Source organism: Mustela erminea, chromosome 19 (assembly GCF_009829155.1).
Source record: "Mustela erminea isolate mMusErm1 chromosome 19, mMusErm1.Pri, whole genome shotgun sequence".
NCBI lineage: Eukaryota > Metazoa > Chordata > Mammalia > Carnivora > Mustelidae > Mustela > Mustela erminea.
This window is the reverse complement of record NC_045632.1, coordinates 34,144,833-34,171,685: the sequence shown is the minus strand read 5'-3', so window position 1 is coordinate 34,171,685 and position 26,853 is coordinate 34,144,833. Positions and strand designations below refer to the sequence as shown.

The following is a 26,853-nucleotide window of genomic DNA, read 5'->3' as shown; positions in this document are numbered from 1 at the left end:
TCAATTAATATATGAAGTATTATTGGTTTCAGAGGTACAGGTCTGTGATTGGTCAGTCTTATATACACTCAGTGCTCATCACATCATGTGCCCTCCTTAAAGCCCATCACCCAGTTACCCCCTCCCTCCTCTTCTCCCCTCTGACAACCCTCAGTTTGTTTCCTATGATTAAGAGTCTCTTATGGTTTGTCTCCCTCTCTGGTTTTATTTTATTTTTTCCTTGCTTTTGCTATGCTCCTCTGTTTTGTTTCTCAAATTCCATGTATCAGTGAGATCACATGATAATTGTCTTTCTCTGATTGACTTACTTTGCTTAGTATATGCTGATTTTGGATCCTTATTTTCTCCCATTCTTTGGCTTCTCTTTTCACTTTCATGATAGTATCCTCTGGAGCACCAAAGTTTTTAATTGTGATGACATCCAATGGATCTACTGTTCCTTGGGTTACTTTAGGTGTCATCTCTAAGAAACCATTGCCTTATCCAAGGGTGCGAAGACTTATCCTTATATTTTCTTCTAAGAGTGTTACAGTTTCAGCTCTTTCTTTCAATCTTTTTTTTTTTTTTTGAAGATTTTATTTATTTACTTGACAGACAGAGATCACAAGTAGGCAGAGAGGCAGGCAGAGATTGGGGGGGGGGGAAGCAGGCTCCCTGATGAGCAGAGAGCCCGATGCGGGGCTCAATCCCAGGACCCTGAGATTATGACCTGAGCCGAAGGCAGAGGTCATAATTCATTTCAATCTTTGATCCACTTTGAGTTAATCTTTGTATATCATGTGAGGTAGGGGTCCAACTTCATTCTTCTCTCATTGTGCCAGCATTACTGGTGAAAAAGACTATGCTTTCCCCCATTTCATTGACTTGGCACCCTGTCAAAAGTCAATTGTCTGCGCTCATTTCTGGACTCTTGGTTCTAGTTCACTGATCTTCACACCCATCCTTATGCCAGTGCTAGGTCGTCTTGATTACCGCACTTCACAGTAATCCCCTCTGGGCTTTTTAATCTTTAAAACTTTCACACTGAAACCTTCCAAACATACAGAAAAGTAAAATAAGTCTTGGGACTCACAACCTAAATTTAACGGCAGTTGATATTTTGTTATGTTTTAGTTTGTACTGTGGTTCATCTCTCTCTTTCTGTTTCTTTCATTAAGAAATAAAATATTTTCGATACCACCAAAGCTACCTTACCCCCACCCTTACCCATTTCCCCTCTACCGTTTTCCATGGGTAACCACAAAACCACCATACTGAAGCTGCTGGGGGCCCCTCCCAAGGAGGTCATTATCCTTTTATAGCTTTATAAATAAAATATAGTATTGTTTTGTGGGTCTTAGAGAGGAAGCATCACACTTGATGGAACGTTTTTACAATTGCTTGTTTCACTCAAGTTCACATTTATAAACTTTATTGATCCACATGGATCTAGCACATTTCATTTTCACGGTTGCATGTAGCAAATTCTATTTCAGATGAATCTACTGTTTATCCACTCCCCTGGCAATGGACATTTAGGTTGTTTCCAGATGTTCACTATTACTAAGAGTTCTGTAATGAATGGACATTCTTGTCTGGGTCTTCCTGTTGCCTTCATCTTTTTGCTCACTTTTTCGTTCTATAGTTGGTTCTCCTCTGAGGACCCTGGGTCCCTGTAGCTTTCTTCGCAGTACCCATTATCACCATGGGGCCAGGGGTGGGATAAGCATCCTCCATGTTCTTCAAAGCTACTTCCCAGTCAGCCATTCTTCCTCTCTCCTCCCTAAAGCCCCTAGATTCTTTGAAATGGATGTGGCCAGACATTACCACCCCTTACCAAACCCCTGGCTGTAGCCCTCTCCACCACCCTTGGCTGACAATTTTAGCTCCCAGCTCATAGTCACTCTCCCCAGTGTGATTGTGTCATAATCCTGGTAATTTCGATAACCACCCTCTCAGTTCCATGACCTCCTTTGTGCTGATGAACTTATCCTCCCCCTACCTCACCTCCTCCATCCCAAGATCATACCCTTGACCACATCATTACCCATAACTGTGCTTGCATAATCTCAATTTCAAAGACCCCTCACGAACCGCCACCATCAATTAGTCTAGTTTACTACTTGAGTATCCAATTCCAAAAACCCTTTGACCCCACCCAGATCGATCCCATCCTCTTTCCCTGTCCCTTGCTACCCCCTCAGGTCCTTACTTCTCTCCTCACTCAGTTCAACTTCCACGGTCTTTCATTACAAGCATTGTCTGCCTATGCCCTCAACTCTCTTGACCAACTAACTTCCACTCCCATTCTTCTTGCTACCTCCTGGCACAACCATGACCAGAATGAAACCCAACACTCCACTCAGTGCACCTGAACCCGTGCAGCCAGACATGGCTGGAGAGAAGTACCAAGTCACACCAACTGTCCATTCAAGATCACCAGTCTCCCATGGTCCCTAGGTGCTGCCCAAAAGTCCTATTAAGTCTCCTTGGCTCGTTCACCCTCCCCTTCCTCCAGACTATTCCATCCTCTCTTTCCTCCTCTTAAACTTTCAACCCTTCCTCCCTGATCCAGACTCTCAACCGATGACCCTTATTTCCGATTTTCCCAAAAGAAGAGAAGTTATCAGAAAAACGCCCACCCACAGCTGCAGTATCTGCCCACAGAAGTGCATCTCCCTTGCTCCTGGCCTCTCCGACTCAAGGGCATTCTCATTCTCCCACGTCTTCCCGGCAGCATCAATTTCCCCCCTGGACTGTAGCATCTCATCTGCATATATTATACTGCTGTTTCTCCTATCGTAAGAAAACAGTGCCTTGATCTCCCATCTCCTCCAGATAACCCGCTGACCAGAATCTAGACACGTGGCTTCACCTGACTGCCAAGGGAGGCGGGAGCCATAATCTGGCCGGGTGCCCAAGAAGAGGAAACGGGTTTGATGAAGAGTTGTTTACCAGTCTTTGTAAATGATGAAACATGAAAGTCCTCCAAGAAGCAGTGGCCAGAAGAGGAGAAGATGGTTTATCCTCCAGTACCTTATTCTGAATGAAGAGCTAGCTCTGGCCTGCCATCAGAGAGCAAGCCCCATTGCCAAACCATCAGTGCTTTCTTTTCCTCTTAGAAAAGCAAACAGTCCCACACATACCATCCATCCCTTCAGCCATTTGCTATGTTTTTGCATTTCCAATCTGGCTTTTCACTGCTCCATAAAATGAGAGGCACCTAAAAGCTTTAGAATGTGTCTCCTGTGGCTATTCCCTAAAGTTTCAGAGATCCCCACTCTGGCTCGGCTCCAGCACCAACTGGCAGTGAGAGTTGGGCTAAAAGCCTCATACTCCTCGGGCTCAGGCTCCAGTTCTGTGAAATGGGGAAGAGTAACGCTTGCACCACCAAATTGTTTGAGAACCAAAGACTTGTTCATTCTCTGCTTCAAATGGTCCTCACCATAGCCCTTTTGGGGTTGAAAGAGCATAACGGCCATTGCTTATTTCACAGATGGGAAAAGTCTGAGCTGGAGGGATTATATGCCTGGTCCTGGGAAATCCCAGTAAGCAATCCCCAGACAAGAGGTGGTGGCTGGAACTATGAGGGGACGTGACACCCTCCAAGGAGGGAGGCAGAAGAGGGTGAGGAATGATGTGGAAGGAGGAGAGGAGAAAACCCATGGAGGTACATCTCCAAGTTCAAGGTTCTTTCCATGATGGCGCCTAACCCTCATTTTCTTGTCACTTATTTGCCCTGATGCCCAGCGATGTGGGTGGGAAGAGAGGACTAAGAGATGTGGGGGAGCTAAGAGTACCTGGAATGCCCAGGAGCTTTCAGGTAGGAGGATGACTGAGGTCCGTATCTCTCGAGAAGTATCCTCCAAGACCACCCACGAAGGAAAAGGATGCTCTCCCTGCATCCTGTATCCTGAGCTCCAGAAAGTGGCTGTACCGGCGATGCTGTCTCTGCCGCATGGGCCAGGATGCCTTATCTGGAAAGAGAGAAGGATTTAAAAAAGAAAGGTAGCAAAATGTTAACAATGACTCCGGGTGATGGGAATACAGGAATTTGTCATACTGTTTTTGCAAGATGTCTAGAAACTTGAAAACAAAAAGTAAAAAATAGAAGATTATCAGCACTCAGAAACCCCCTCACGACCTCTTCCAACCACGAGCCTCTCAAGGGAAGCCACCTTCCCAGCACCTCTGCCAAGACCAGTGTTTTGTCCATCTGCACCAGGCAGAAAGCATTCTTTCGTAGGTGCCTTCTTTCCTCCACACAGTGTTTGTGAGATTCAGCTACGTGGCTCCTTTTCCCTTCAGTGCATTTGTCCTTATGCCTAGACTGTATTTCATTGTAAGAATTTACCATTTACGGCTGGGATTTCTGGAATGACTGACAAACTCTGAAAACACTCCCCACCAAAGAACAATGATAAAACAGTGCAAGGTCGTCAGAAAGAACCAATCAAAAACTGCAAATTGGGGAATGTAAGCTGGTGTGGCCACTCTGGAAAACAGTGTGGAGGTTCCTCAGAAAGTTGAAAATAGAGCTATCCCATGACCCAGCAATCAGACTACTGGGTATTTACCCCAAAGATACAAATGTAGTGATCTGAAGGGACATGGGCACCCAAATGTTTATAGCAGCAATGTCCACAATAGACAAACTATGGAAGAACCTAGATGTCCATCAGCAGATGAATGGATAAAGGAAATGTGGTATATATGTATATATTGGAATATTTATCCAGCCATCAAAAAAACCCCAAAAAACCAAAACCTGAAATCTTGTCGTTTGCAACAAAGTGGATGGACTAGAGGGTATAATGCTGAGCGAATTAAGTCAGTCGGAGAAAGACAATTATCACATGATCTCACTGATAAGAGGAAATTAGGAAACAAGACAGAAAATCATAGAGGGAGGGAGGGAAAAGTGAAACAAGGCGAAACCAGAGAGGGAGACAAACCATAAGAGACTCTTAATCTCAGGAAGCAAACTGAGGGTTGCTGGAGGGGAGCAGGATGGAAGATTGGGGTGTCTGGATGATGGACACTGGGGAGGTATGGGGAGCGCTGTGAATTGTGTAAGACTGATGATTCACACACCTGTGCCCCTGGGGCAAATAATACATCATATGTTAATTAAAAAAAACAAAAACAAAAGCAAAAAACCGCAAATTGATCAAAGTCATATACAGTAGACAGATTCACAGCCTCCCAGAAATGCTCATGTCCTAGTCTCTGGAACCTGGGAGGGGAGGGGATTAAGTGTATTAATCAGACGGCCAGACATTAAAGAGATTATTCTGGGTGATCTGGCTGGGAAAAGCAGCAGACCAACAGAGCAACCAGAAATGGAACAGGGAGGCCAGGGGAATGGCACAGCCAAAGCGGACAATTTTATTTTAAAAGATACAAAAGAATAGTGGGTGGCTCAGTCGGTTAAGCGTCTGACTCTTGATCTCAGCTCAGGTCTTGATCTTACAGTCCTGGGATCCTGGGTTCAGGCCACACATTGGGCTCCTTGCATGGAGCCTACCTTATTTATTTATTATTTTTTAATTTAAAAAAAAACTTTTTTAAAGGTTTTATTTATTTATTTGGCAGACACACAGAGAGAGAGAGAGAGATCACAAGTAGGCAGAGAGGCAAGCAGAGAGAGAGGAGGGGAAGCAGGCTCCCTGCTGAGCAGAGAGCCCGATGCAGGGCTCGATCCCAGGACCCTGAGATCATGACCTGAGCCGAAGGCAGAGGCTTTAACCCACTGAACCACCCAGGCGCCCCTAAAAGAAATTTTTTTAAAGATTTTATTTATTTTATTTGACACAGAGAGAGAGAGAGATCCATTTGGGGCTTGACCCCAGGATCCTGAGATCATGACCTGAGCCCAAGGCAGAGGCTTAACCCACTGAGCCACCCAGACACCCCAAAAGGGAGCCTACTTAAAAAAAAAAAAAAAAAAAAAAGTACAAATGAATAAACAGTGAACATTTCTCCATTCCAGACTGGTTTCTTTCCCCAGAGGCAAGCCCTGTTACTGATTCCTCATGGAGCCCTGAGGAGTATTTTCTGCTTCTGCAACCGGATGTATACAGCTCCCTCCCCTCACCCCTCCTAATGCTGCAGTCTTCTCTGCACACTGTTCTGTTCCTTTTGTCCCCCCATTGTACCATATAATCAGTGGCTTGCAAAAGTACATGGTTGTTTTATTTTTGTTTTCAAAGATTTTACTTTGTGTATCATATTTTTAATTGAAATTCAATTAATTAACATATAGTGTATTATTAGTTTCCGAGGTAGAGGTCAGTGATCCATCAGTTGCATATAACACTCGGTGCTCATTATTTCTTTTTTAAAGATTTCATTTACTTGACAGAGATCACAAGTAGGCAGAGAGGCAGGCAGAGAGAGAGGAGGAAGCAGGCTCCCCGCTGAGCAGAGAGCCCAATGCAGGGCTCCATCCCAGGACCCTGGGATCATGACCTGAGCAGAAGGCAGAGGCTTTAACCTACTGAGCCACCCAGGTGCCCCCTTAGTGCTCATTATTACATCAAGGGCCCTCCTTCATGCCCACCAGCCAATTACCTCATCTCCCCACCCCCGCCCCCAGCAACCCCCTCCAGCAACCTTCAGTTTGTTTCCTAGAGTTAAGAGTCTCTTACAGTTTGTCTCCCTCTCTGAGTAATTTCTACAACCAGCGTGAGGCTCAAACACATAACTCTGTGTTAAGAGTCACAGGCTCCACTGACTGAGCCAGACAGGTGTCCAAGAGTACATGGTTTGCAAGACTACATGCATACCTGTAGAATCAGGTCATTTCACAAAAGGGGAAACTGAGGCCCAGAGACATCTAGAACCCTCTTGCCTCCTGTTCTGAAGCCCTTTCCTCAACAGAGAGGGTGAAATCAGCAGGGAAAAACTGCCCCTGCTGAAACATATTATGTAAAACCAACCAGTCACTGAATAAAATAAAACAAACCAATCTTTATTTGTTTGTTTTGGGAGCCTTTGGCTTCTCAGAAGGAGGAGAGGAAATCAGACCTTCCCAATGCAAACTGGAAAATGGCATCCCCCTTCCCGGGGGGTCATCTGAGAGCCAGGGCCTGCCCCCCTCATAGACTGCTACCTCCCAGCCCAAACTGGGGCCAAATCTGTGGAGGCCCTTTCAGCTCTGCCGCAACAGCTGTGTGGCACGGAGCAGGTTACCTTCCCTTTCTGGGCCTTCGGGCCAATCTTCTCCAAGGAGCCCCTTTCTCCGCCTCACCAGCTGGAGTTTGTTGCTCTTCAGGGCTCCCACACACATGATTTACAACCACCCTCCCTCTGCCCCCACTTCCCCTCTCTTAAATAATCTTTAATTAACTGAGCACTTAGAATGTTCTGGGTCTACGCCAAGGATTCCTCATGGGCTGGAGTCATAGAACAACACTGAGAAAAAGGGAGAATCTGGACACTTGATAAAGAAACAGAGTTTTCAAGAGGTCAAAGAACTTCTCTCTGTCACATAGCTGGTTACGGTTAGGGACAGAAATCAGACCAGGTCAGCTCTGCCAACTGCAGAATGACTCCAGTGACCCACCACTTGCTTGGGCCTTGATATTAAAGTGTCAGCTGAGACAACTTCACATCCACCCCCCAGACAAAGAGGGCCAGCCCGGAGAGGGAAAGCGGATTGCCCAAAGACACACAGCCACTGAGGTAGGGCTAAAAGTGGAACATTTCCTGAGGTCTTTTGGACATTTATCATGTGCTCAATGTTGCCGACGTGGAGGTGAAGAGAACACCTCCTGTTTGGGGCGCCTGGGTGGGTGGCTCAGTCAGTTGGGTGTCTGATTCCTGATATCCGCTTGGGTCATGATCTCAGGATCATGAGATCGAGCCCTGTGTGGGGCTCCACGCTCAGTGCGAAGTCTGCTCATGATGCCCTCTCCCCCTATCCCTCCGCACCCCCACTCCCACCTCCACTCCCACTCTCACTCTCTAAATAAAATCTTTAGGGGCGCCTGGGTGGCTCAGTGGGTTGAGCCTCTGCCTTCGGCTCGGGTCATGATCTCAGGGTCCTGGGATCGAGCCCCGCATCGGGCTCTCTGCTCAGCGGGGAGCCTGCTTCCTCCTCTCTCTCTGCCTGCCTCTCTGCCTGCTTGTGATCTCTCTCTGTCAGATAAATAAATAAAATCTTTAAAAAATAAATAAATAAATAAATAAATAAAATCTTTAAAAGAAAAAATAGAACACCTACTCTTTGCACCGAAGCTGCTCGCAGATCTCATCTCTGGGTTCTTCACAGCGATCCAGGAGGAAAGGCCCTCTTGTCCCATTTTACAGATGGGGAAACTGAGGCTTGGAGAGGGGAAGGAATAGCAGCCCTGGAGCTGGAGCTGTGACCCGACCCCAACCTATGGTCCTAACTGTCCTGCTGCCCAGCTTCTCTGGCTCAGAAATGCGCAGAGCTGGGAATGGGTCGGGAAGAGGTAGTATACAATACTTCATAATAATAATTATTATTATTATTTACAATTATTATTTTTTAAAATATTTATTTATTTTAGTGCTAGAGAGTGTGCGAGTGGTTGGGAGGCAGAGGGAGAGAAACTCAAGCAGACTCCCCACTGAGCGAGGAGCACAACCCGAAGCTCAGTCTCACAACCCTGAGATCACAACCTGCGCTGAAACTGAGAGTCAGATGCCTGCCCAAGCGAGCCACCCAGGTGCCCCTACTTCGTAGCAATTTATCAGTAAGTTGCTGTTACTAGATGACCCTCCAGCTGAGGCCTGGGCAAGAAGAGTAGAGCTTGGACAGAGGACTCAGGACCTTTCCTGGCCCTTCATCACCCCAGGGAGAGCAGCCAAATGCTTTCCTCAGACAGGAAGGTGACTCAGACATTCCTCCAGGACATTCCAAGTTCCAGAACGTCAGGACTGGCCCAACGAGCAGCTCCCATCTCTCTCCCAAAGAATGGTCTGTGGAGGGAAAGTCCTCAGGTGATTTCCCTGGCAGGGAGAGATGGGGCTTTCAGGAGCTGAGGAACAATTAGAGAAAAAAGCTCAGTCCTGGGAACCACGGAGATGGTTCTGAGGTGAGAGAGGAGGAGTGATTTATCCCAAGTCCCATGGACTTATCCAAAATCCCACAGGAGCCAGAAAGGCAGAAGCTGAGGCGAGCCTCGTCTGGGACACTGAACAGCTCTTGGATGGGTCTGCTGCTACGTGCTGGAGGCTGGGACACCACAGTGGACAGGGCCCAGGGCCTGCCTGGAAATGTTCATGGCTCACTGTGGAGCGATGTCATAACTGGGCAAAGCCAACATGGCGTGTCCACGCCACAGTGGAAAGAAGGGGCAGCCTGGTGGTCTTGAGGAGGATGCTTGGAGCTCTGCCTGGCTCGAGGGGAAGCACTGAGCTAGGTCTGGAGGGGTGCATTTTGGGAGGTGGAGGAGGGAGGAAGGGCATTCCAGTAGGAGAGAACAGCATGACCAAGAGCTCAGAGGTCCCAAGGGCTGGAAGAAGCAGCAGATTATACGAGTCGAGAGCCCACATTCTGGAGTCAAACCCCTTGGGTTTGACTGGCTCTATCACTTACAGCTGTGGACCTTGGCAAGCAGCCTAACCCGTTGGTGCCTATTTCCTTCTCTGCAAAACAGGGAAAACAAGAGTACCCACCCCAAAGGAGTTCTGTGAAGATTAAATAAGTCAATCCACATAACAGAGAGCCAGGCCGAGTTATCACCTGCTGCTTTCACAGGGACGATGTCCGTGAAGTCCAGTGCTCTTTCCTCTGAGCTCGCCTCTATCTTGCTCCTTTGGGGCTCCATGAAACCTTCCCCCACTCTCGCCCATTGTTCAAGAACCCTGAAGGGGGGCGTGGAGAGGGGAAGATGCTGGGAATAGGGCTAGTGGAGCTTCTGGAAAACCCCGGCTGCAGGATTGGGGTCCCACCTCAGGGGTTAAGGACAAGACAGAAGAAATTCTCTAAGGAAGGTGGGGATATAGGAATGGATGGAGCAGACAGACGCCACCACCCCAAGGCATGCAGTGGCCCTCTTGCCTAAGGGCTCCGGAAGACTCTTGCAGGACAGGTCGGTTGGAGGAAGTCACAGACTTACGGCCATCTATAACACAGAAAGAATTTGCCTGGACCTCCCAGGCAGAGACATGGAATTCCCACAAACAGCTGGGGTGGGGAAGAATGGGCAAGGGCAGAGGGGCACCAGGGCACCCTTGAGCAGCTCAGTCCCCTCCCCTGGTCTGGGGACAGCAGAGGGTCTCCAGTTGCCACCCCACCTTGACCATGCGGCGGTTTGGAGCCGAAAGAGGCAGCCCCCTTCTCCAGTTGACTCAAGGGTCAGTGGAAGATCTCCATCAGACCCGGCAGCTTTGAGGAACAGGATGTGCTCATGACTTCTGGGACGGGGACATGCCTTAAGGACACACAGGAAACAGTACTTAAGGAGATGAATGGGACTGCCCCAACAATCCCATTGTTGGGGGGGGGTCCCCTGCCCTCAGGAACGCAACCTCCAGCTTCCTACGCCAGATGCTCTGCCATCTAGGTGACTTAGCTTCTCCCTGGGTCTGGATCTTTCTCTGGAGCTGCTGCAGTCTCCCTAGGTCAGCCGTGGCTCTCACCACCTCACATCCCTCCTGGCGCATGGGCCCTACTCCCAGCCTTCCCTCAGGAGGCCTTGGTTTCCGTGCCACTCTCTTCCTGTCAGAAGCACAGTGGGGTTTGCGGACAGAGCTAACACTTCAACACACCTCCTTCCAGAGAAGAGCTTTCCCTACATCTGTCTTTTTAAAAACTTAGAAATAAAAAGTTTTTTTTTTTAAAGGATTTTATTTATTATTTTGACAGACAGATCAGAAGCAGGCAGAGAGAGAGGGAGGAAGCAGGCTCCCTGCTGAGCAGAGAGCCTGACACGGGGCTCGATCCAACGACCCTGGGATCATGACCTGAGCCGAAGGCAGAGGCTTAACCCACTGAGCCACCCAGGCGCCCCTAGAAATAAAAAGTTTTAAATTAACATATAACGTATTATTTGCTTCATGGATACAGGTCTGTGATTCATCAGTCTTACACAATTCACAGCACTCACCATAACACATACCCTCCCCCAAAACTTAGAAATAAATCTAATCAAAGTTATGCAAGACCTCAATGCTGAAAACCACCAAACGTTTTGTTTCCTTTTAGGATTTATTTATTTATTTATTTATTTACTGGAGGAGGGGGCACAGAGGGAGAGAGAATTTCTAGCAGTCTCCTGCTGAGAGCAGAACCCAACACAAGGCCCAATCTCACAACCCTGAGGTCATGACCTGAGCCAAAATCAAAAGTCAGAAGCCCAACAAGACTGAGCCACCCAGTCGCCCCACACTGAATGAAATAAAATTAAAGAAATTTAAAACTAAAATTAAAGAAAATTAATTAAAGAAAAGTTAAATGAATGGAGGAATATACCATGATCACGGACTGGAAGTTCAAAATTGTAAAGAAGTCTACTTCTGACTTATTCACATTGGTCTATAGATTTAATGTAATTCCAGTCAAAAATCACAAGATGGTTTTTACTACATTAAGACTCTAAAATTTGGGGCACCTGGGTGGCTCAGTGGGTTAAAGCCTCTGCCTCAGGTCATGGTGTCAGGGTTCTAGGATCACCCTGCATCGGGCTCTCTGCTCAGCAGGGAACCTCCTTCCTCCTCTCTATCTGCCTGCCTCTCTGACTACTTGTAATCTCTGTTTATCAAATAAATAAATAAAATTTTTTAAAAAGACTCTAAAATTTATATGGAGAGGCAGAAGACCTAAAATGACCAAAGCAATTTGAGGAAGAAAAACAAACCTGGAGGACTTACCCATCAGAGTCAAGACTTATTTTAAAACTGTTAAGCTTTGGAGCACCTGGGTGGCTCAGTGGGTTAAAGCCTCTGCCTTTGGCTCAGGTTGTGATCCCAGGGGCCTGGGATCAAGTCTCTCTCCTCACCAGGGAGTCTGCTTCCCCCTCTCTCTCTGCCTACTTGTGATCTCTGTCTGCCAAATAAAAAACAAACAAACAAAACTGTTGTGCTTAAAAAAAAAAAAAAAAGTATTGTATCAATCAATGATCCAAATGGGAAAAAAAAATATGGATCCCCTGCCTCAAACCATATGTAAAGTCAATTTCAGATTGATTGTTGATCTGAATGTGAGAAAACTGTAAGTATTTTAGAAGAAAACAGGTAATATCTCCGTGGTCTTGAACTAGGAGACAACCTCTTGACTGGGGATATTAAAAAGTATTAACCATAGGGGCAGCTGAGTGGCTCAGTCTGCCTTCAGCTCAGGTCATGATGCCAGGGTCCTGGGATGAAGCCCTACATCAGGCTGCCTGCTCAATGGAGAGCCTGCTTCTCCCTCTGCCTACTGCTTCCCCTGCTTGTGCGTGAGGTCTCATTCTCTCTCTCTCTCTTGCTCTACCTGAAATAAATCTTAAATAAATATTAAAAAAAAAAAGTATAAACCATAAAGGGAAAAAACCTGATTAGTTAGACTACACTAAAACTAAAATTTGTGTTCACCAGAAAACGCTGTTAAAATGGTGAAAAGTCAAAAAGTGGGATTTAAAGTTTTTATCTAGAATATATAAAGAACTCCTCTGAAACCCAATAAGAAAATGACAGACTACTTAAGGAGGGGAAAAAGGGCAGTAATGCTTGAACCAGAATTTCCCAAGGAGGATTTCCAAGTGGTCAGAAACACAATCAAAGAAAATTTGAAATGACTTTCAATTTTATTAGTCACCAGGGATATGCAGATTAAAACCAGAATGAGGTACCCACTACAAACCCATCAAAATGACTGACAAGAAAATGACAGACAATCCTAGTTGTCAGCAAGGATGTAGAGTAATGAGAAAGTTCATACACTGCTGATGGAGAGTAACTTGGAGAAAACTAGGGAGAATTCCTCGGCAGTAGTTACTAAAGGTGAGTGTAGTCATACCCTGTGATCCAGAATTCTACTGTTAGATACATGCCTAAGAGAAATGTGTACCTATGTCTACCAAGTGACATATACAAGAATGTCCACATTAGCAGAATTATAATTGTTCCAAACTGGAAACTACCCAAATGTTTATCAACAGTAGAATGGATAAATAAATTGTACATTCTTTTGTTATCATTGTTGTTTTGTTCTCCGAAGTGTACAATGCAATGGTTTTTAGTAAATGTGAGGAGTTGCGCAACCATGACCACAATTACATTTTAGAACATTCCATTAGAAAGAGCCCTCATGCTGATTTGCCATCACATCCCTTTCTCTTTCTTCAACCCCAGACAACCGCTAAACTAATTACTGTCTCTACGGCTTTGTCTTTTTTTGGAAAATTCATAGACATGGAATCATCCAATATGTGGTCCTTTGTTTTTGTCGATTTTCAGTTAGCGTAGTGTTTTTGTTTGTATGTATGTCCTACATTTTGTTTATTCATTCATCCATCCACGGACGTTTGGCTATTATGAATCCACTCTTTGGCTATCATGAATAATGCCGCTCTAAACATTTATATGTAAGTCTCTGTGTAGACCTATGTTTTTATTTCTCTTTGATAAATATTCCTAGGGTTATATAGAAAACTTATATTTGACTTCTTAGGAAACTTGCCAAACTTCTCCAAATAGGATGTACCATTTTGCATTTCCATCATCAGTTTATGAGGATTCTAGGTTCATCCTTGTTAATACTTAGTATTATCCTTTTTTATTGTAGTAATTCTTGTGGTATGAATTGGTATTTCATTGTGGTTTATATCTCACTAATGACTAAAGATGTTGAACACCTTATCATATGCTTCCTGGATGTTTATACAGCTTCTTAGGGCAATATCTATTCGCTTATTTTGCCCATTTTTAAAGAGTTTACTTTTAAGTAATCTCTACACCCAGCATGGGACTCAAGCCCACAACTCCAAGATCAAGAGCTACATGCTCCACCAAGTCAGCCAGCCAGACACCCCAATTTTGCCTATTTTTGAATTGGATTATTTGTCTTCTTTCTGAGTAGTGAGCATTCTACAAAGTGTTCTCTGTGTCTTTAATCACATGCATAAATTAGGAATATTCACTTTTAGTGATTAGATTTTCTTTTTTAATTTTTTCAAGATTTTACTTACTTATTTGACCAAAAGAGGCATCGCAAGAGAGGGAACACAGGTAGGGGGAGTGGGAGAAGGAGAAGCAGGCTTCCCCCTGAGCAGAGAGCCCCATGTGGGGCTTGATCCCAGGACCCTGGGATCATGACAGGAGCAGAAGGCAGACGCTTAATAACTGAGCCACCCAGGCGCCCCTAGTGATTAGATTTCCTTAACGGTGAGACTCATAAAGTTTTAAATTTTGATGAAATCAATTTGTTAATTTTTTAATTTTATGGATTGTTCTTTTGCTGTCATATCTAAGAAACCTTTACCTAACCCAAGGTCACAGAGATTTTCTCCTAAAAGTTCAAGGTGGGGGGGGGCAGGGGAAAGAAAAGAAAAAAGAAAATGAGTCTCCCAGGGGTACTTGGGTGGCTCAGATAGGTAAGCTTCTGACCCGTTTTTGGCTCAGGTCACGATCTCAGGTTTGTGAGATGGAGCGGAGTTGGGCACCCTGCTGGGTGTGGAGTCTTTCCCCCTCTGTTCCTCCCCCCACAAGAAAAGAAGAATGGAGGAAAAGAAGAAAATGAATCTTCCAATCCAGAGACATGGAATGTCTGTCTGTTTATTTAGATCTCTTTAATTTCTCTTGGCAACAACTTAAAATTGTCACTGTGCAAAACTTTTTCTCACTGCATTTGTTAAATTTATTACAAAGTATCTTATTCTTTTGGGTACTGTTCTAAAAGGAATTGTTTTCCTCATTTTTATTATTGGCTTGCTCGTGAGTGGTATACGGGAATATAGCTGGTCGTTATATATTGACCTTTCCTCAACCTATAGCACTACGTTTGTTTCTAGTGGGGTTTCTAGTGAGGGTTGTTTGTTTGTTTGTTGCTAATTCCCTGAAACTATTCTGTGTATAAAACCATGTCATCAATAAAAAATTAAAAAAACATCATGTCATCTACAAGTAGGGACAATTTACTTCTTCCTTTCCAGTCTGGATGCCTTTTACTTCTCTTTTTTACTTATTTCCTGGCTATAACCTCCAACAAAATGTTGACTAAAGGAGAGCAGAGCAGAAATCCTTGTCTCATTTCTGATCAGAGGGGGAAGGCATCTAGTCTTTTGCTATTAAGTATGGTGTTGGCTGTGGGTTTTTCAAGATGCCCTTTATCAAGTTGAGGAAGTTCCCTTCTATTCTTAGTTTGTTGAGTTGTTTTGGTTTTTTTCTTTTTAATCAGGAAAGGATGTTGGAGTTTTTCAAATTCTTACATTACGTATGTGTAGCGCCTGCTAAAATTTTTAAATATATATATAACGTAAAAATGTCTAAAGTATTGAAATTCAGCATTTTTGTATTTTTTAAATGATATAAGAGTGACTAAGGTTTTAATTTCCTTTTAACACACTGGGATTCAAAGAAGAAAACCCTCAAAGGGCAGGAATCTCTGGCCAGAGACTTCCTGGTGTTTGCAGGAAGAGGAGTCAGAGACAGAAAGAAAAAACATACACACTTGGAAAATTCAATCCTTATTAAGAAAGGCACAAAAAGGAAAGTGAAAGCTCTCTCCCAGACCAGAGTTAATCTCTGATAATAGCTTTTTTGTGATTCATTGGTGTGTTGGGGGGGGGGTGCCAGATGACTAAAAACAAAAACAACAATAAAAGGAAGGAAAAGAAAGGAAAAATAAGCATGTGAACAGTTTCCATTTCATGTAACCCCTTGCATCTCTGTAGGACCTGTTCTAGCGGGTGACTGGGGTTGGTCCCAATTCTCCTTGGCCAGGAAGGCAAGCCAGAGGGCCTCCTGGAAGCAGCTTCCCTGTCTACCATAAGTTAGAGGCTGACATCCCCAGATGACTCCTGGGGAGAGGGAAGCCACCCAGAAGAGCCTGCCCACCCTCAGGGCCTGTCCCCTGGTAAAAAAAAAAAAAAAAAAAAAAAAGAACTTTATGCCCTGCTTGGCCACCTCCGTCATCTGTCCTCAAAACCACAAGCATCTCCCCAGTCGCGCAGAGAAAGGCAGTGAGGGTTTCCAGAGCACAAATGCCTTTTTCTAACATCTTTTTTATGATAAAAGGAATACATGCTCATGGTTAGAAATTCCAACACCACCGAGAATGGGAACTCCTTTCTCATTCTTTCTCCCCAGAGTGAACTGAGGTGCCCGGTTTCTTGGCATCCTCCCAAAGCTGTCTGTCAGTTAGCCCCGGGAGGCAGTAAGGGTAATGATCCATCCCATCCTATAGATGAGAACATGGAATTTTGAAAAGAAGAAACTATTAAGGCCACACAGCTGAGAAGTGGCCAAGTTGGGACTTGACCTTGACTCTCCTGCCCTCAAGTCTACAAATGCCCAAGAGTCTGTCAGAGGTATAAGCCCTGAATGGCTCCATCCCAAGTTCAGAGTGCTTTGTTGCTCCATCCCTGTCCCACACAGACAGGCAAATCCTCACGCCTGCATACAACACACACACACAGCCACTAAGCCAGCCACCGAAAATGCCCCCCATACCCACACTGGCCAGCAGGGTGCCCTCACCCTCAAAGACACACATCCATCTCTAAACCAGCATGCACACTCACACACACTTAATCAGCTGTGTGCGATGTGCTTAAACACACTCACACACACACTCTCACTCCCAGAGACACACACTTGCACACACCCACAGACTCAGATGCTGGCCCATCCCCGTCTTCAAGCCCGTCCTAGAGCAGCCACATCCCCTTCTTGACCGAGCTGTCTGCAGGGGTCCTGCCTTCTTCTGCCCAATCGAATTCCACTTGTTTCCTAAGTCAGATCTTGCATCAGTGGGTGCCACCTGTCTGCAGCCAGAGCTGGGCACCCATCCCTCTATGACCTTCCCCTTCTGGCCAAGATTCTGTGGCTCCTGCTCTCACCCCACAGCCTTGGTGCCTCATGCAGTTGTGGTGAAGAACCACATGGTTCGTGGCTCCCGCCTCCTGTGGGTTATGGGCACAGATATCTTGAATGGGACCCTGGCTGAAAGACAAATCTGAGCCCGGAGGTAGAAGCCCAACCCCAGTGACCTTTGTCTTCTCCAGCAGCTGGCTTCACAGGATGTTTCCAAATCCCTTGCCTCAGTTTCCCCCAAGAGTTCTCAGAGGATAGAGAGCTGCATGCTCGGTCTAATTTGAGGCTCCCTATAAATGTACCTCCTTAACACAGCAGGCACGTTGGGAGACTTCATGGAAACATACACTCTTGCCCCCACACCTATCTGGGGCCCTTAGGGCTGGCACAGAGTGGCCACTCGATCTGGGCACTGATTAGGTAGAGAAAGGAAATGTCTTCTCTCCCACGGCCAGACCTTAGGAAAGAATCGACTCCTCTAAAATGTCATCTCGGGGGTTGGAACATAGGGACTGAGGTCCTTAATGGGGGTGTGGTGAATATCTGGCGAGAAAGACTCTGAACGTAGGATTTACCCATGCATTTGCTCAATTACTATTTCCAGGGGCACCTCGGTGGCTCAGTCACTTATGCGTCTGCCTTCAGCTTGGGTCATGATCCTGGGGTCCTCGGATCATGTCCCACATGGGGTTCCTTGCTCAGCGGGAAGCCTGCTTCTCCCTCTCCTCCCTGCTTATGCTCTCTCTCGCTCTCTCTCTCAATTAAATAAATAAGATCTTTTAAATAAATAAATATTTCCAGGGTGCCTAGAAGATGCCAGGTGCTGGGGATCAGTGGGGGATGAAGGGCCCAGGCAGGCCCTGCCCACAGGGAGTGTGGGGTCCAGTGGGGGCATATGTGGTCTGAGGTTCAGGCGCGCACGCGCGCACACACACACACACACACACACACACACACACTCTTACAGGGAACCACACACCATCCTGGGGGGCTGCTGCACTTCTAGTGCAGATGGGGAACCTGACTTGGCTGGGAGCAGCTTCCCTGGGGGAGAGGGCAGCCAGTGGGGAGCTGAGGGCCAGGAGAAGGCAATGGATCTTTTTCAGGCTGTGTGACCTAGAAAACTACTGCATCAGATTCTGCCTCATTTTTATGAGGAGCTTGATAAACCAAGACACTCACTCCTGTATCTGCTGAAACCTTTGGAGAACATAAGAGGAGTCAGTAATGGTCTTTTTTTTAAGAGGGAAAAGTCATTTTCATGGTTTCTTTCTTTCTTTTTTTTTTAAATATTTATTTTAATTATTTGACAGAGATCGCAAGTAGGTAGAGAGGCAGGCAGAGAGAGAGAGGAAGATGCAGGCTCCCCACTGAGCAGAGACCCCGATGTGGGGCTCGATCCCAGGACCCCGGCATCATGACCCGAGCCAAAGGCAGAGCCACTCAGGTGTCCCCTCAAGGTTTCTTTCTTTTGCACTGCAGAAGTAGTAAATTTGGGGAGCATTGCTACCCCGGAGAGGCTCTGGCTGGGGCATGGGCACCCTGATTTTGTATGACTCAGCAAGGACTCCTGGGACTCCAAGGGTCCACTGTCACCTCCCAGGCCCCTGCTGGCATATCCTTACCCTCTGTTGAGGTCCCTAGGACATGAGTATTTCTCCTAGAATCTGGATCCCAGTGGCCATAAAAAGGCACTGCAGGAAACAGAAACAAAAAAAAACAGTGTTCTGTTTCCTAGATAAAACAGAAATTGGTAGGCATAACAAAAGTTCAGAGGAAAATCCGCAGCTATTTGAAGATGAAAGAATTTCTGGAGGAAACGTGAGAGCTCTGACTGGCTCCACACTGGTGTGAAAGGCCTGTAGCCGCTGATTCCTGTCTGTGCCCAGAATTGGGGCTCTTCTTTCCTGCCTCAGAAGCCCCATTTTGATGGGCGTGGGCATCGGACATAGCCTGCAATTGTGGGTTCCAGCATTTCGGGAACCAGAACCGATTCTACACAGCTAGGGAGATGGTTACCCCAGCCCTGGGTCCTCGTGATACATACAGAAAATGTATGGAGGCTGAAGGGCAAGTGAAATACTTGTCCCTTTGTCCCACACCATCCCCAAGAACTCCTCCTTCCCCCAGCTTCCCTGGAGGAATCAGTGGCCCATCTTAACCCTCGAGTCTCCTCTATGCCACCTTTGGTTCTCAGGCCCATCTTGTCTGAGTCCCACTCCCAGGCCTTTGCTCACGAGGTGCCCCCTACCTGCGATGCCCTTCCTCTCCAGCCCTGTAGATCAGAACTGTCCTCTTTTGCCTTCCTTCTCTGGCATTGTTGGAGTTTTTCCCAGGGTGCTGCCTAGTTTCGTTGGATAGGCTCTGATCTCCTGCTTCCCGATGTTTTGTTGATCAGCCAGGAGCCCAGCACTGTCTGATAGAAAGATAACACAAGCCACAAACATAAGTAGATTTTCCTAGGAGCAATGCTGAAAAAGGAAATAGAAACAGCTGAAATCAATCCTAATAATATTTTTTATTTAACGCAACATAGCCAAAATATGATCTAGCCAAAATATGACCTCTTTGACATGTCATTGGTATTATAAATTAATAATAAAATAGTTTCCATTTATTGTCCTACTTTGTTTGAAATCCAGTTTGTATATTACGTTTATGACCCATCTCAATTCACTGCAGCCACATTTCAAATCCTCAATAGACCCCTTGTGACTTCCATGTTGGCGGAAGAGATCTAGGCTGTATTTATTTGGGTTACATGTGGTGGAAGTTTGCATTACATTGTCTTATGTGAAAAGACCAGGGATGGATGGCTTCAGGCACAGCTAGATCCAGGTTGGTACCAGAAGACTGGAGTGGAGAGGTGGAGGGATGAGCAACGGGAGGGGGAGGCAGCCAGAGTCAGGACTGGACTGAATCCAAAGGGGGCTCCCAAAGAGTACTGGGGTATCAGGCAGAACAGGAAAGCCATAATGTAGTCCTGTGGATACGTTTAAAATATTTAACGACTAGTGTGGCACCTGCCAATGAGGACTGACAACAGTATTTGCGTGGCAGCAGGCCAGGCGTTGGGGGACTCTGGGGAGTCAGGAGTGAGGAGGGGGCCACGGTGGTGGTAGGCATGCAGCGCAGTCTGCTAACCAACTAGTAGGGCAGAAGCCTACTCCATCACACGGATGTGGGCAGAGGGAGTGTGCCAGGAGACCAGCCAGGGTTCTAACCCTCAGCCAGCGCCTCACCCTGTCCCCTTGCTCTAAGCAGTCAGCCTGCTGGAGAGGAAGCCCTGGGCTAAAAAGGCCTCAAGTAGAAATCAAAAGCCTTTTAGCTGAAAGAAGCAGAGCAGATCGGGCCTGTGAGGGGATCTGGAGGTGCCTAAGCACCAGATGGGCACAAGGAGCTGATGTACCCATGCAAAGGGATGAGCATGAGGGTCAGAGACAAAGAGGGGAACACAAGGGGTCATGGGGGCCACACCTGGGGAGGCTTCCTGAATTCCACCCTTGAAGGACAGAAAACCCAGGGAATTTACTTGTCCATCCGTCCATCCACCCAACCATCCATCTGTTCATCCACTCCTGCAATACGGCAGCTCCTGCTGTGTGAAAGGCACTGAGCTACCTGCTGGGAGGAACTGGTGAGCAAAATGGCCAAGACTCCTGCCTTTACCAAGCACAGAGCCTAGTAGGAGAGAGGCACGATGAGCAAAGAAGCCAGCAATGAGCCCAGGGGCTTCGCACCTGCAAGGAGGAGGCCAGCCAGAGCGAACGGGAGGTAAGACGAGGGGCCAACTTAGCGGAGACGTCCGAGCCTACAGGGGAGCGATAAAAGGAACCAGTCCTACATAAGCTGCAGGTGGGGGGGAATGGCTCCACAGAGGGAATACCAGTGCCAGGGCCCCAGGAAGGAACAGGCTTTTTGCACTGGAGAAACAGATGGGGGTAGAGGGCAGGATATGGGAGGCGAGGTTAGAGATGTGAGCCAGGCTAGCTCTAATGGGGCAGTTGGTTGGGGTCTGCTGTGGTTGTGGGATCGAGGGGATGGCACTATGGACACTCTTTCTGCAAAGTCAGTTTGACAGCTGAAAACTTGCCCCACAGTATCCACCATGGGCCAGAGACAGCATAGGGCTTTATGTTTTCTAGGCTAAGGCATAATTCTCTGCCAGCACTCTACCTACTTGGTGTGCATTAACTCTTTCATCTTTACAACAACGCTTTGAGGCAGACACTATTCCTAAATCCATTTTACAGCTAGGGAACTGAGGAAGCTAAGGAATTCCTCTACAGTCACACAGCTAGCAAACAGCAGAGTGGTTTCAGAAGCCACATGCTGATGCACTCGGATTAAAATAGGCTCTGTGCCCCCTTGCTTATCAGAGTGGTGAGCTACAGGGTCTGCCCCATTCCTAGGGTTCTCTTTGTAGGGCGACCAGAGGCTCTAGAGGCATGATAAGTGATCCAGAGGACTTGGAAGTAAGCTCCTGGCCTTTGGTCCATTCTGGTCACCACTGTCCACCTGACCCATTCAAAATCGGGAAACCGGGCCATCTACCTCTGTCTCTGCCAAGGCTGGACTTGGGTGGACCGAGCCGTTCCCATCCCATCAGTGATCCACGCCTGCATCATCCCCTTCACCCCTGGGCTCCCCACTCTGCCCAAACCAGGGCCTTGGCAGGGCTTTGCTGGTGGCGCCTGATGATTTCTGTCCCCCAAACTTTGCCAAGGAAACCAGAGCCTCAACACAAATACTTGGTCATTCTGCTTGGCCTGGTTTGCTGGGAAAAACCTACCCTTTCTTTTAAGTCTCCTCCAAGAATAAAAACAGGAGTAAAAATAACATCCCAAAGTCTCACTGGCCATTTGGCAACCTTCATTAGGGTATTTGGGTTTTGTTGTTGTTAAAGAACACAATGTAAAGAAAAGCACCTATCACAGTTCTAGGCCCCCAGTAGTAGTCCAGAAGGGGTACTGAGCCAGACAAATCAGGCTCTAGTTATCTGCTGGGCAAATCTGGGTAAGTTACTTGGCCTCTTTGAGCCTCATTGTGCTTCTCTGTGAAAGAGGAGCCGTGACAACCTATGTTGTGGTACTGTTAGGAACATCAAGTGAATGGGTGTAAAAAAAGCATTCATAAAACTCGGTTTCCTGCCACTCTTATCCCAGGCAGAGGTGGTGATGTGTGCCAAGGTCACAGGGATGCTAGGATCCCCCTTGCGGGCCCCCTCGGCTGGCTGAGCACCGGCTTGCCAACTGGCCGCTAATTCCATCCACACTAACTGGGGCCGAGCACAGGAAGAGCCAGGCTGGGGCATCCCCAGATGCTGGTGGACTTCCCAGGCTGAGCTCAGGGGACTTTCCTCTTTCAGGCTGGACAAAGGCCTACAGTGGGGACTGGGTGAGGCCTGTCCCTCTACTGTCCACTGTTGATATCTAGGCTGCTGATAAGCAGGGAAAATGAGATAAACAGGATTCCTCCTTTCCCTTTTTTTGGTCTTGGGGGCCTGAGGCTGGAATAGGATCCTAAAAGCCTTCCTCCAGGCCAGGAGTCTGGAACCTTAAAAGTGTGGAGGGGGGCGCCTGGGTGGCTCCGTGGGTTAAAGCCTCTGCCTTTGGCTCAGGTCATGGTCTCAGGGTCCTGGGATAGAACCCCGCATCAGTCTCTCTGCTCTGCAGGGAGCCTGCTTCCCCCTCTTTCTCTCCCTGCCTCTCTGCCTACTTGTGATCTCTCTCTGTGTCAAATAAATAAATAAAATATTTACCAAAAAATAAATAAATAAATAAAAGTGTGGAGGGAGGACAGCTGACCATCCACCCAAACCTGGAAGACAGGGCTGAGCAGAGCTCCAGCACTGATCCCCCTCCAGTGAGCACTTGCTCCCAGCCAGGCCCGAGGGCAGCAGGCAGAAAGGGGCTGACTTGGACTCCATCTCCAAAATGATACACAGTCAGAAAGGTTCGTGGTATAAGGCGTGGCAGGGTGGGGGTTGTTCCAGAGGCTTCTGGAGCTTCCAGAGGACCCTGGCAAGTCATTCAGACTGTCTGAGTCTGAGCTTCCTGCAATGGGGCAGGAGTGGGGAGCTAGCAGCGCCTGTCTGATGCACTTGCCTTAAAGAAAAGTTGTATCTGGTAACCTGATCCCGCCATGGCCTTAGTGACTTTCTGTCCCATCCTGTGTCCCGTCTCTCCACATCTGCACCCCAGCAAGCATACCAGCCAGCCAGCAAGACTAGTTCTTTTTACCACCAGAACACACCTTGAATCTTGAATTCAGCCACCTTTTGCAGTCTTCACTACCCTGGTCTAGCCACCTCATCTCTCATGGCCTTTCCCGGGGCTCTGATTTTTCTCTTGGCTTCTCACATCCCCCCTTCACGCAGCAGCCAAAGGGATCGTTTTCAAAGGATCCAGTTAGGATCACTGCCCTGCTGAAAGCACTCCAGTGACACCATCACACAGAGTAGAAAATCCAAATTCCCCTCCCTGGCATCCCAGCCCTGAGAGACATAAACTTCAGCCTCTTACATCCTTACCCTTGTCCCACCAGCTTGCTGTCCCTCCAACAGACCACACTCCTCCCTGCCTCAGGACCTTTGCATTGGCTATGCCTTTCATGAAGAATGCCACCAGCTTTGATCTAGTTTCTCCCTTTCAAATTCAGCATCACCTCCTCAGAGAGGCCCTCCCTTACCACGCTTCCTATGAGAGCTTCTAGTCTTTCTTGATCATGGTTAAAGGAGATTGTTTTTTAGGGTAAAATCACGATTCTCATAAAAGTATACAATGAATACAAGTCAAAGATTTCTTGCAATTCATTAATTTTGACGAAACCAGTAAGATATTACAACTTGTTGTTGTTGTTGTTTTTAATTTTATTTATTTATTTGACAGACAGAGATCACAAGTAGGCAGAGAGGCAGGCACAGAGAGAGAGGGGGAAGCAGAGCAGAGAGCCCAACACGGGGCTCCATCTCAAGACCCCAGGATCATGACCCAAGCAGAGGCTTTAACCCACTGCGCCACCCAGGTGCCCCATTACAACTTGTTCTAAGGAGAAATCAAAGATACATGTATCGGGTGCTCAGGTGGCTCAGTCAGTTGAGCCTCCAACTTTGTATTTCAGCTCAGGTCATAATATCAGGATCCTGGGATCAAGCCCTGCCTAGGGCTCTGAGCTGGAGGGATGTCTGGTTAGGATTATCTCTGTCACCCTCTATCCCTTCTCCTCACTCTAATAAATAAATCTTTAAAGACACATGCATATTGGCAATCAGGAATGATGAAATGAATTTATAAGTAGATGGGGAAAATAGTCAGTATCCAGGAGGCACTCATTAATTGCATTCCACCGCAACAAAATCCACTTACATTGCTATGGACAAGATTCATTTGTATGTAGAAGTCATGAAAAGCCCTATCAAATCAGATGGCCAGAAATGGTGCCCCAGACAGGATTGCTGGCTACCTTATAGGATACCTGGTTGCAAGTTTCCTAACACATCCTCTGTCCTGCAAGGATCAGCACCTGACCTTCTTTGACATTTTGCCATTCACCTCTGTCTTCTCTCTTTCCCTTCACCCCATGCTTGAATGTATCGTGAGGACAGAAATTCTGTTTCTTAACAGCATCTAGAAGAGTGTCTGGCACATAGCAAGTGTTCCCTAAATGTTTGTGGATGCCCTTTCCAGTGTCCAGGGCAATTTGTATTTCAGGAGAAGACGCAAAAGAGGTCCTTGCTGAACCCGAAGAAATAAATTCTGACACTCAGTGAAGAGGGGGTATTTGTGAAAAGGAAAGGGAATGGGGAGGTTCATCACCCGTTAAAGAATCAGGACCTCTGCATACCTGAGAAGTCGGACCACCCCTTGGCATCCTAAGCCCTAAGGGCCGGAAAGGGTCCTGAGCTCGGGTTGGTAGGGAATGCTCCCTGCCTGAGGCTGCTCTGTGACACCGTCTCTGGTGAGTCAGAGGGCACTGCGGGACAAGCGTGACTCCACTACTCACAGTCTCTGAGTCTGTCCCCTGTCTCTGAGTCCAGGGTCGAGGGTCCAGGGTCAGCTCACAGAAGTCACCCTCAGTCACCTTTCAGACCCAGGGTACACAGCCAGTCAGGGGCCCCGCCTCGACAGAACCTCTGTCTCCTGTCCCCCCTACCTCCACCCCTTCCTGCCCGCCTTTAGGAACTTCGTCTTCAGGGCCTGGGGACTGGGGGGAGGAGGAGCGGGTCAACGGGGGCGTATGACATCCTGGGAGGGTGGAAGTGCCCTTTTCCCTCCCGGAAATCCCCTGGAGAAAGGGGCCCTCGGGGCGCATAAGTCTTTTGGTCCCTAGGCGGAACCGAGGACATGCCCAAGTCTGGGGTTATGGAGGCGCCCGGCGGAAGGTGCTGCGGGGGTCGGGATCTGCTTCCCACTGCGACGGGGCGTGGGGACGAGGGGCGGTGGCCGGGGAGGAAACGTGAATCACCGCATGACAGAATCCAGGAAGGGGGAGGCGAGGGAAGGATTAATCCACAGACATTCCCTGCGCGCCTACTTCGAGCCAAACCCGGTTCGGGCTCTAGGGACACGGTCAGGAACACAGCGCGTATCCCGCTGTGTCGCTGCGGGACGCGGTGTGACCGCGAACCTGAATAAATGGCTGTAATACACATATTAATGGGAAGTTGCCGTTTCGGCAAACGTTCGCAGGGAGAACGCGAGATGCGTGCTATCAGACCTTGGGAAATCCGGATTTCAACTGGTGCGGGCGAAAGCAGAGATCTCCCAGCCGGCGCGGGAAGGCGGGTTTGACGGCTTCGTGCAGGAAATGCACAGGAAGTGTGGCAGATACGCCAGTCTCGAAGCCGACTTGAATTGTAAATGAATGCACGCCTGCATAAACTGTGCCCGTCGAAGGCACGCATGCCCGCGAGTCAGAGTCCCCGATTCTCCAGCGCGCCGCGCGCGCCCTCTGCCGTCAGTCACCTCGCTCGGTAGGTCCCAGTCCCATTTCGCCCCGCCCGTTCGAGCGGGCGCGTCTTTCTAGTTCTTCCCAACACTCCGCGCGAAACAAAGCCCGCCCCCGCCCTCCCCACAACGCGGCTCTTCGCTACGCATGCGCACACTAGAGCTATTCCGAAGAGGTTTGCTTGCAAAGCTGTGTTGCAACAGTCAGGATGGCCGAGCGGTCTAAGGCGCTGCGTTCAGGTCGCAGTCTCCCCTGGAGGCGTGGGTTCGAATCCCACTCCTGACAAAGCTGTTTTGCTTTTCACCAACAGTTACAGATCTACTAGGTGATACTTTACCTTCGGAGAGTTCTATTCAATCGCTTTACAAAACAAGTATTTCCTTCTTGACGGGCACTTTCTTCGTAATGACATTTATTTCACCTGAGACTGTAAAAAGAAAGCCCGGATCTATACCGCAGGTCCATTCTTAGAGTTGTCAAACGTACGCAATCTCCTCTAAGGTTGCAACGAAAAAAAGAGAAAAAGTTTGGAATTGTCAGAAGTGGGATTCGAACCCACGCCTCCAGGGGAGACTGCGACCTGAACGCAGCGCCTTAGACCGCTCGGCCATCCTGACTTCCGAGAAAACGTCTGGAAGGACTTGATGTAGTTGCTATTTCCGTGCCACGTGGCTTGGAAGCCAGCCAAGACCTATGAGGTAAGCTGGCCACTCCGGGTCTGCAAGGACGGTCTTAGGCGTCCACGGATAAAAACGACCCGTGTTACCGAGACCTAACTTATTCTTCAAATGAGTCGGACTTTTTTCTACGTATGAAATTAAATGGAAACTGAAGCCTTAGCAGAAAACGAAAAATCAGTTTCCCTGGCCATCGATCAAAAAATAATCCTAAAAATAAACAAAATGGAAACAAAACTATAGTTAAATTCTGGCCACTCGC

At 47.5% G+C, this 26,853-nt stretch overlaps 1 long non-coding RNA gene and 2 other non-coding genes across 3 annotated transcripts; 1 reads left to right on the top strand and 2 right to left on the bottom strand.

Moving 5' to 3' along the window:
• Window positions 1-793: 793 nt before the first annotated feature.
• Window positions 794-25,892, bottom strand: LOC116580028. Its single transcript, XR_004281495.1, has 4 exons — window positions 25,684-25,892; window positions 19,217-19,381; window positions 3,780-3,956; window positions 794-1,030 (listed from the first exon to the last, which is right to left on the bottom strand). It is a non-coding gene; the product is annotated as an uncharacterized LOC116580028 (long non-coding RNA).
• A 224-nt stretch (window positions 25,893-26,116) lies between these two features.
• Window positions 26,117-26,199, top strand: TRNAL-CAG. Its single transcript has one exon. It is a non-coding gene; the product is annotated as a tRNA-Leu (tRNA).
• A 249-nt stretch (window positions 26,200-26,448) lies between these two features.
• TRNAL-CAG lies at window positions 26,449-26,531 on the bottom strand. Its single transcript has one exon. It is a non-coding gene; the product is annotated as a tRNA-Leu (tRNA).
• Between the last annotated feature and the right edge of the window lie 322 nt (window positions 26,532-26,853).